This window comes from Lolium rigidum, chromosome 6 (genome assembly GCF_022539505.1).
Source record: "Lolium rigidum isolate FL_2022 chromosome 6, APGP_CSIRO_Lrig_0.1, whole genome shotgun sequence".
Taxonomy (NCBI): domain Eukaryota; kingdom Viridiplantae; phylum Streptophyta; class Magnoliopsida; order Poales; family Poaceae; genus Lolium; species Lolium rigidum.
The window spans coordinates 207960243-207970721 of record NC_061513.1 but is presented as its reverse complement, the minus strand read 5'-3'; the positions used below and the strand labels follow the sequence as shown (position 1 = coordinate 207970721).

At 44.7% G+C, this 10479-nt stretch overlaps 1 long non-coding RNA gene across 1 annotated transcript; it reads right to left on the bottom strand.

The window, feature by feature from the left end:
- Positions 1 to 1588: 1588 nt before the first annotated feature.
- On the bottom strand, positions 1589 to 3514 carry LOC124665095. Its single transcript, XR_006990481.1, has 2 exons — positions 3335 to 3514; positions 1589 to 2678 (listed from the first exon to the last, which is right to left on the bottom strand). It is a non-coding gene; the product is annotated as an uncharacterized LOC124665095 (long non-coding RNA).
- Between the last annotated feature and the right edge of the window lie 6965 nt (positions 3515 to 10479).

The window sequence follows — 10479 nt, the reverse complement described above, 5'->3', positions numbered from 1 at the left end:
AAGAAAGTTTTCTTATTGAATTGAAATTGCTTAGGTGCAAACTTGGTTCAGCACCTACAGAAAGAAATCAAAGTAAACCTGCTACGGGGCTTCTTCTTCGGGAGCCAAGGAGGTTGTGCTTGTCGGGTCCAGTGGTGCGCCAGGTCGCGATCATCCTTAATATGTTCCATGTGTAGCAATATTTCGCCTATCACGGCATTTGGGGGTGCACAAGCTCTATGCTATGAAGCACATGATGAAAATATTTGTTTCACCTATCGTATTTGGCAGTCTGCACTGTTTTCATCTACTACCAAACTATAGTTGTCTGAAATCAGAACAAGGCGAGGTAATCTGCTTAAAAAATGCAGAATTTGTAGAGTTGAACTAAGACGACGGTGATATGTGAAAACCAACTAACCCGATTCATGGCCGGCATCTTATGCTAAGCTGCTTGAGATAGCCGGTGATGTCCCCTCTCGCGATGGCTGCCCCTTCCACCTCTGGCACACGTAGCCCCATGATCCTATCAGTGTCACCGTCCATGGATGCGAGCGCCTGTCGTGACCAGGTAGATGGCGCGCCCCAGAACGCGGCACATGGGGCCTTGTAGAGGAATTAGAGCACAAACTTGTCGCCACGATCCGAGCGCCCGAGGCGTCGACGGTTGCCTTGATCTGGACCTGATAATCACATTCCTGGATATATAGACCTTAGATCAATAATTCAAGTCAGGCTCTACTGTAAACCGACGGAAATAATTGGACACGGACGGCAGTAGTTATAAAATGTTCAAGTAAACTAATTAACTTGTACCTAGTGAAAGTAGCAGCTGCTGGAACCGGCTAAGCAAATTTTAAATCCTTTCATGTCAAGTGGTGCCCAAGCTTTTTCGTTATACTGGATGAGAAGTTTGAGAAGGTTGTTTCAGATAACCAGATATTTGCAAGTGTAGAATTCACTGCTGCATTACGTTTTCCCACCAGAGTCCAAGCAGAATGAGGTAAAAGCTCCAAACTCCATCTTGTCCTCAAAGTTCCGTGCAGCACTCTCTAATCAATAATCAGCCAGATAATTTCAGAAATAAATGGCATGGGATGCGAAACACGAGTATGGGGCTATGGGCACGAGCTAATACGATGATCCTGAACATGAACGCTTAGTGTTTCTGAACCATTGCCCTGTTTGAGGCTCTCTTGCTCTTGCTGGGAGATTCTCTAGAATCCATCAACGAAAGAGCAGCAACAAGCACCGTCTCTTCTTCTTCACTTAATTCCTCGCGAAAATCACCACGAACAGGGCATCCATCACCGGGCCCCTCCATCACCATGCTCTCAGCGACCTGACTGCCCAGCTCCATCCCCATTCAGGATGCAGGCGGACACCTCCGTGGAGTCCGTTGCGTCTGCCGTCTGAGCCGCGTATGCGAATTTGGTTGTCCGTGGATTCCGTGTGAACGCATTCACCTGCCCGCTGTGTCCGCTGGACAATACGGACATTGCCGCCTAAGCTAATTTATTTGCCTGCACACTAGCTAGCTTAGCGTTGTCGCAGCTTCTTTGATCAACAGCATGTGTACACTAGCTTAGCCGCTGCTCTGCACACTAGCTGCATTGATCAGCAGCTTGCAGACTTATCTTATATATACACGAAATGATATTCATTTTGTTCAGTGTACATGCTTTGGCACAGACTATTAAAGTCTTCCAAATATATTCATTTTGTTGCACTTCACTCAGTATCTAGTAGGAAGTAGCTGAATTATTATTTGGTACAGTCTTTCAGAATCTAAACTTCAGATACATAACTCATACTAGTACTGTGATCAGCTTTTTTAATGCTACGGAATATAATTTGGCTAAGGTTCACACAGGCGTAGGCAGCCAGGCAAAGTCCGTGCCGCCGCCGATGAAGGCAGGTCTCTTGTGCAGCGCGTCCCATCATCTCTGTGCTCTGTGGTTGCGGCCGCCGTGGTGGTCAGCCAGCGCATGGGTGGCCTCCTCCCCCGAGCCAGTGCTAGCTGCCAGTGGTGGCCAGCACCCCTCTTCTTCGACGGTGAGGTCAGCACTGCTTCATGCCTACCTGATGGCAGTCCAAGCTGACAAAACCAAAGTAGAGGTGTTTTATACAAAACCAAATTAGCAAGTTAGTGTTTCATTTGGTAACAAACTGAGAGCATCATGGAGCGCACAAAAATAATGAGAGGTAAATCAAAAGAAGTACAAGATTGGACTGTAGAAAAACATTAAGGGTGCGTTTGGTTCGTCGCCGGCGCCTGCCTTACCAACCTAAGGCAGGGCACGCTCCGGCTCAATCCAAACAGCCCCTAAGATTCTTTGTTCCATTTTCGTCTGAGCAAAGTCTGTCTACTAACCCTGACTCCTTCAGCTAGAACTGAACAAGAAAAAAACAGTACAAGGACCACAAATTCAGAACAAACATGACAGAGTAGCTCGGGTGAAAACACCATCAATCAATCTCAGAGGATTCACAACTATGTGTTATAGATAAAAACACCGGTACCTAAGCACATACTCACACAAGTTCAGAAAAACATGTCTAGCTTACACTCACCGTTGTAGCATCAGACTAGGAGTGCACCACATTGATTGCAGGTTACGCAGGAAATACTTCGCAATTACCAAATGTTTAGTCCGATCTCTGAATGATATTGTGCAACATGGCAGAAAATGTGCGAGCTGAAAGAGCAGACTTCAGTCTTAAAAATTATATTATACAATGACTTCATTACATTTAGAATGTACAGTTTCAGAATTTGACACAGTCCTATTTACTTGTGAAAGATGGCGACACATACAGATACATGTCCCATGAAAAAATATCAAACAAACTGACGATGGATTTAACTTAGTTAATCCACGACACAGAAAAGGAATAGAACATCAGAGAGTATTGCACCATGAGCCACACTAATGTTATCGCATTTTCAGATTTGCCATCAGAGAGTATTGATTTGAAATTAGAAGATCATGGCACAGTTAAATCAGTCATGTGACACTGGCGAAACTAATTATTCAGATTTGCGTCAGGGGGAACTGATTCTAAATTAGAAGATCATGGCACAATCAAAACAGTCATGTGGGATGTGGCACTGGTGAAACTAATTATAAAGATGAAACCCCTGCAGCTAACATACATGCAGGTTCAAGCAGATAACTGCAAACAAAACCTTAAGCAGGCTACTGCAAACAAAAGATAAAACCCCTATGTCTGTAAAATGGGGAAGAACTCACAGACCAATTTAGACTCATCTAACCATGTTCCACTATAGATGCTTAATCACGGATTTTTTTTGCATCGATGGGGGCAAGAGAAGGATTGAAGAGTGCCAGACCTTATCCCCTTCCTCTGTTGATTCTTGTCCACCTCCTCAGACAGATTCTTCCCCTCCTCTACCGGATTCTTGTCCTCCTCACCGCCGCATGTATCCTGTCCGAAGATGGCGGCGGCAAGCGAGTTTGGGGCCGGGGTGGCGCAGGCCTAGAGGGGAAGGCGATGGGCGGCGACGAGCAGGGCGCTGGCGCGTCGGCAAAGCGATGGTGGGATTGGTGGCACAGGCGTGTAGGGGAAGGCGCTTGGCGGCGGCGAGCCGGGCGGCGGCTGAGCGGTGAGGCCGCAGAAGTAGAGGGGAAGACGGTGGCCGGTGGGCGGCAACCAGCGGGGCGCCGGCCTAGCGGCGGCGAACGGCGGCTTGCCCTATCCTACTCTTTCTTTCTACGAGCTGACCAGATTTCTTAGCAGGACAGACGGTCGTAGTGGACTAGACAGGCCGTGTCCGTCAGTCCGTTTGGCTTGTGCGGCCCATCCGCGACGCCGTTTAGGCAATTTACGCGGCCCGGACAAACAGAGTCCACGGACGTCCGCGTCCATTTGCATCCTGAATCCCCATCGTCTCCCACGTCAGCTTGCTGCACGGCCACCTCTCTCCCTTAGCAAGACGACGGCCGTCGCTGCTTACCCTTGCCACGCCAGCACGCCCGCCTGCCTCCCTCCCTTGCATCAAAGGTCGCATCTGGCCGTTGCCGGTGGCGCGCGGATCTCTGAATTAATTTCTCCTCGGCGACGGGAGAGTGGGCAAACTGGGAATCCAGGGTAACGATTCTTGGTGGCGCGGGCTAGATGTTGAACTCAGAGCAAGGGTGGTCTGGACTCTGGAGTTCCCCGACTTTCTCCGGATTCTGGCCGGAGATGAGGGATCAGCGCGGCTTTCTGCGTCTTCCTCGATGGCCGTTGTCTTCCGTGGAGGTGCGGTAGAGCGACGTCGAGAGGAGCACCTCCGGCAGGCGCTGTGGGATTATCGTGAGGAGAGGGTAAGAAATCTCGATCTCGATTTAGGATTCGAGTTTGGCATGAACTAATCTGGTTTGACTGCCGGACGGACGCTGGTATGAATCGGTAGGATGGCATTGGTGCGTTGTATGTAGCTTGGTGGGAGGGCAAAATCGTCCAACAAAAAAGTTGGACGAAAAAATTGGCAGAAACCTTACTGCCTTTATTATTAGGTATAGGTATAGATTAATTATTATTACTCCTTATTTTATTTTAAATAATTATTCATATATTATATTGAAAAAAGAAGCATCTCAATAATATACTCCCTCTGCTTCTTGATATAAACCATATAGTTTTTTGAGAAAAATTTCAAAATATAAGATATATTGCGTTGTACCGCTTGTATGGAGATTTTTTTGAATTTTTATTATGTTAAATTATCTAATGTAAACTCCTCTATTTTGTCACGTCAATTAACCAGGAGTAATTTTGGCCAAATCTTCTCTAGCTTTGCCTCCAAGTACGTTCTTTAATATCCGTACCAAAAATTATACGATTTATATTTAGGATTGGAGGTAGTATGAAACTTCCAAATTTTGAATACGCATACTACCTCCAATGGTGGCCCATACTGTACTATTGTTTCGACGCTTTTCCCCTTGCTGGTCATATGTCTTTATCTTTGATCTAGTTAAGTGATCGATTTGTGGTTAAAAAACGGTTTGCACGTTAAATTTGTTTGTAGTATTAATCTAGTCTCCAATATTTTCGCGAAATAATCCTACAGTTATTTTTTTTTTTTGCCAATGATCACCATCCAGGTGTGTGGGCCTTTCTACCCTTCTGCACCTACGTTGAACAGGTTTAGGTACCTACACAATACCTAACAATATTTTTTATATTGATAAGAGTGCTTATTATAAATGAATTCTTCCAAAAAAAATTCAAGAATTCATTTTTGCATTTTGAACTATAAAAATAAAAAATAAACAAAATTCATCGTGGTAGCAGGCTTCCTTTTCTCATTATATTTTACCCAAGCAGATTCTGATAGATTTCATAGCTCGAGCTAGGTCTGACCGCCGGCAGACCTGCGGCTCCTTTGATTATTCAAAGTTGTTTCCTTCCATACCTGAGTGAGACTTTATTTCTGGACTAATAGGAGAACGTACAGACGATTTGGCTGGGCGTTCGCTGGTTTATGTTGTATCGCTAATTTTGTTTGGGTGTGTCTTTTCGTACCCAATCCAGTACAGAACAAAGCCGGCCCACTCGACGCAAGCGAGCCCAGCGCAAGCCCAGCATGAGAACACCACGGAACAAAGCCCGTAGTAACGGAGCAAACGCCCAGCGGGAGCGAGAGACCCGATCGAGCAACCTTTCCCTACCGATCGAGCACAGACGGATCGGAATAAAACAAATTTTCTTAACTAACCGGTGGCACTGCCTGTAATTTCCACTAGAAAATAAGGGTAAATTTAAAACGGGCGAAAAAATTGGGGAGAAACCTTACTTCCTTTATTAGTAGGTATAGATAACCGGTGGCACTGCCTGTAATTTCCACTAGAAAATAAGGGTAAATTTAAAACGGGCGAAAAAATTGGGGAGAAACCTTACTTCCTTTATTAGTAGGTATAGAAATGGTTTGTTCAAAAAAAACAAAAATGGAGCTCTAAAGCTGGACATGCAAAAGGCTTACAATAGAGTCAGTGAAATTATCTCGAGCTATTAGAATACGTATGGGTTTCAACATAGGGTGGGCTAATCTCATTATGAGCATGGTCTCCTCGGTGTCATCCTCAATTTTATTCAAGAGTATAATTCACCTTTTATCTTGTGGTTGTGCTTTTGTGACACATATTACCCCTTTACTAAAAATTCTACCAAAATATCCTATTTAGAAGACTTTGCACACGGTTTAACTCAAGTTTGGCATTTTGCCTGTTAGATAGGATAGGCATGATATGCAAATATGGCGCGACAAAATTCGTAAATATAGAAGGGCGTCATTGACGATTACGTCGATGACTTGTTTTTATCCGCATGGTCCATTCCTCATGGTTGTCTTAATATTTACGGACCTCGATGATCACTCGACAACTTTCCTAATGGACAAGCATTAGAAAACGAGAGGTCCAATGCTTCTAAAACGGATAATCTACACGAATTTTCACTCGACGTTCAGAGTCACAAATGTATAACTAGCGGGTAAAAACTTGAATTCGCTCTTTATTCAATGATACTCCTTTGGAGGAATTTCAACCGCACAGGAGCCTTCATCAAGATAAACTTATATCCTCATTTTTTTGCTTGCACCAAAGGGCCTCTCTGGCCTCTTAAAACAAAAGTCGTCAGTCATCGCATCTTCCAGGGATCAAGGTGACCGCCACAGCCGTGTTATGAACCACCTCTGTTTCGCTAGTGATAGCATGTTGACCGTTAAAACCAATGTGGTGGGAGCAATGTAAATTAATGATATGTCGAACAAGTATTTGCGCAGCGCAGATAAATCTTATGTGTCCTACAGTAAGAGATGCCTAGAGGAGAGAAGACATCTCATTAAAGTAACCTGCAATGTACCTAATGAGGCCTTAAATGAGAAGTGTCTTTGAATGTCATATGACGTGGGTAGATCCAAGAGCGGAGATTTTAGGCATCGCAGGGATTGTATCTTGAAGAAGATCCATCGCTGGCTAGAACAACTTCTTGCGGCTGGCGGAAGGAGGTCTTGATCAAATCAATGGCTCGGGCGATCCCCACTTTTCTATGTCATGTTTTAAGCTACCTATAGGGCTTTGGAAAGCTATTAATGTGATGATTCTTAGTTTCCGGTGGGGTAGCGAAAATATTAAGCGCAAGAAAGCCTAGGCTGGTCCTCTCCCCTGGGATTTGAATTGTTCAACTTGGCAATGCTAGCATGCCAAGCCTGGCAAATTTTACGAAACCAAGACTCCTTAATTTCTCGGGTTTTGAAAGAAGTTTACTACCCTTCTTAAAATTTTCTGGAAGACAGACTTGGGTGAGGACATCACAGATTTTGAGGGTGGTGGTGGAAGAGAGATGTCATGACGAAGGGTCTGATCGATGCGCATTGGGACATGCAAGTCCATGGAGGACTTGCATCACAACAAGCTTGTAACATCTCAAATTTTAAAACAAAAGAAGAAAATGAATTTCCTTTATTTCAAAATTTGGAGCCAACAACAATTTTGAATTGCTTTTCCCTATGAGCCTAGTGCTATACTTGTATGTAGTAATCTTTGCCAGGTTAGTTGTTTGAAGTATTGAACATCTCTCTAAACCCTAAACCCTACCCTTCTCAAAACCAAAGAAGAACAAATAAAAAGAAAATAAAATAAAAGGGTGAGGCATATGTGGGCTTATGTCCATTTCTCCAATAATGGCCTATGCCCTATTTACTTTACCCCAAATGGTGAAACCCTCCATGCACCCAACCATCATCAAATGAACCCAAAACAAGGATCTTTTGGATCAAAGAGAAAAAAAGAAAAATAAAATAACATCACATTTGAGGCTATGGCCATTTTTGCAAATCTTTGACCTAGGCCATTTTGAATGGTGTCAATGGTTTGGAAGTGTTACTAAACTAATAAGAATCACTTTTGAGTCAAGAAAACCCAAATCAAATCAAAAGAAAAATCAAAATCAAGTGACATGTGATAATGGTCACATGTGATAATTTTAACATCTTACCCACTTTGAGCCCCGGTGTTAAGAGATTCTTAAACCAAACTCTCCCAAATCTTTACACCTCATCCAAGACCTCATCAAGATGAACACTTTTGATGTTGACCACTTTGACTAGTTCCTTTTCTATTGCTTATTATAAGGATGCAAAGTGGCAATGTTGAATCAGATTCTAGATTACTCCCAACTTTTAAAATTTTCACAAATCAATTCCAAAATTCAAACCAATGCCACAAATGGATGCCAAACATTATTTATATCACTGCTATGAAGTTTTTTGGCCAAAATTCAACACACGTGTGACATATGTTGATCACATAGAGTAAAATAGAAGTACAACCACTATTTCAACCACTATGTACCCCTCACCCTCTCTCTCTTTGGCTCATCTATAGTGCATTGTACCCTAACAACTCCCATTTGACATCATCAAGCCTAGCCATGATCACCATGACACAAGACCATGCCAAGGACATGACATATGTCACACACATGTTGGCATTGATCCAATGTGCACACCCTAGCCCTCTCCAACCTTGCTCACCTTGTCAAACACACCAGCCTCACCACCCTACAGCATGCCATGCCCTCAGAGACCCAGAAAATTGCACACAAGATCCAAGAACATGCCATGCTGGCCATCTTGATCACCACCATGCCAACCCTCACTCTGGTCCTCCTCTCTCTCTCTCTAACCTTGTCAACCATGCTTGCCTCACTCCCCTGACACCACTGGCGCGAGCCCTGGCCAAGGAGAAGTCGACAACGGCCGTACACGCACGCGCCCACGACGCCAGGACGCGCCAGAGCGCGCACAGCGACGCTCTGGACGCGCCAGTACATGAGCTCGCCTTGTCGCCTCACACCCTCTCTCGCTCCCTCCTTTCTCCCACGGACCCTCCGCGACACCAGTGACCTCCAGGACATCCTCACTGGCCCGCGCATGCCCTGTAGACGACGCCCTCGTCGGCGACCGTCCGCCACAGTACCCACATACACGATGACGACGACGACGCTCCTGACCCTCTCCTGCTGCGCACTGACGCTCATCGTGACCGCCTCGACGTCGCCAACACGCTGCGCCCACTCCCCTGGCCCCGCGTGACCTCTAGCCCCGTCGTCACAATTGACCTGCCCCGCTCCCCTCGGCCACCTCTCGCCGCTATAATAGGAGGCCGCCTCTGGATGATTTCTCCACACCAGCTTGCTCCCCTCCCTTCACTTTCTCTCCTCGAACCCTCTCCCATCCACATTACCACTGGAGTAGCTCCAATTTCATCGACGACCGCCGCGGCAGTAGCTCGACAAAGCCGACGATCCCGAGCACCCCTGGAGCCGCTGCGACCCTCCTTCGACTCGCCATCGTCGACAACGTCGATTGCCCGCCTCGTCGGACTTGTTGGACGCCGGTGAGCCCTCCATCGCAACCCCCAAGCCTGCCAGTAGCTAGGGTTCCCTCGTCGTTTGTCGCGAGGACGAGGACGACCCGCCGACGTGCGATCGTCTTCTAATCCGACGGCTGCCAGCGCGTACCGTTTCGGTAACGTGAAACAGCCACTAACGCGTGGGTCCCTCGCTGTCAGTTGGCCCGCTGAGCGCTGAAGCGTAGTTGGGCCGGCCCAGTAGGTTTTCCCGCGCAGCCCACGAATTCGAATTCGTTGAATTTAATTTTAACACAAATTCTTTAGTGGTGCCAATTTCAAAATTTAATAACTTCAAATCTACTGAGCCAAATTTGGTGAACTTTATATCTTTGGAAAGCTTGAGAAATTCTCTAACTAACTACACTAGTTTCAACTTTAGATTCATTGTAGAACTCCTGTAGTAAAAATAACAAGGCAGAGCCTTTTTCAAATTCAACCAATTATTAAAAATCAACCATAAGTAATTTTGGGTTGATTCCAACTCTCATAAATCACATTTCATATTTTCTAATTGATTATGTAAAAATATGACATGGTTGCTTCATATGATCATGAGCTAGATTCAAATAATGGCTATGTAGTCATTTGTAGCTCATTTAAATCATTTCCATTTTTGAATTTTAAATCTACGAGATGTAGCATCTCATTTAAATCATCTCCCCAAGTAAGGTGAAGTAAGGTGATGACCTTAGTTGCATGGTCTCATACTTGCTTACTTGAGGACATTAAATCAAAGTAGGATTTAAATTGCATGAGGTGTAATACCTCATTTAAATCATTTTCCCAAATGATAAATATGAAGTGTTGACCTTGGTCAATATGTATTCATACCTTATTATTTGAGGAGATTAAATCTTAACAAGATTAAATGAGAGGAAATTATTTCTCCAAAAGAAATAAATAGAAACCCTAATCCATATTTCACTAAGAGGAAGTTATTCTTCTTACAAGTTTTCTCCAAAGAAAAACAAAGCCAACCCCCTTGTTAGTAATGTGTGATGATAGGATAGCTTGTGTGATCCATTTGTGTGTTAAGTCTAGTACTTAAGCTTTGTGTGGTGATTGTATACCTCGT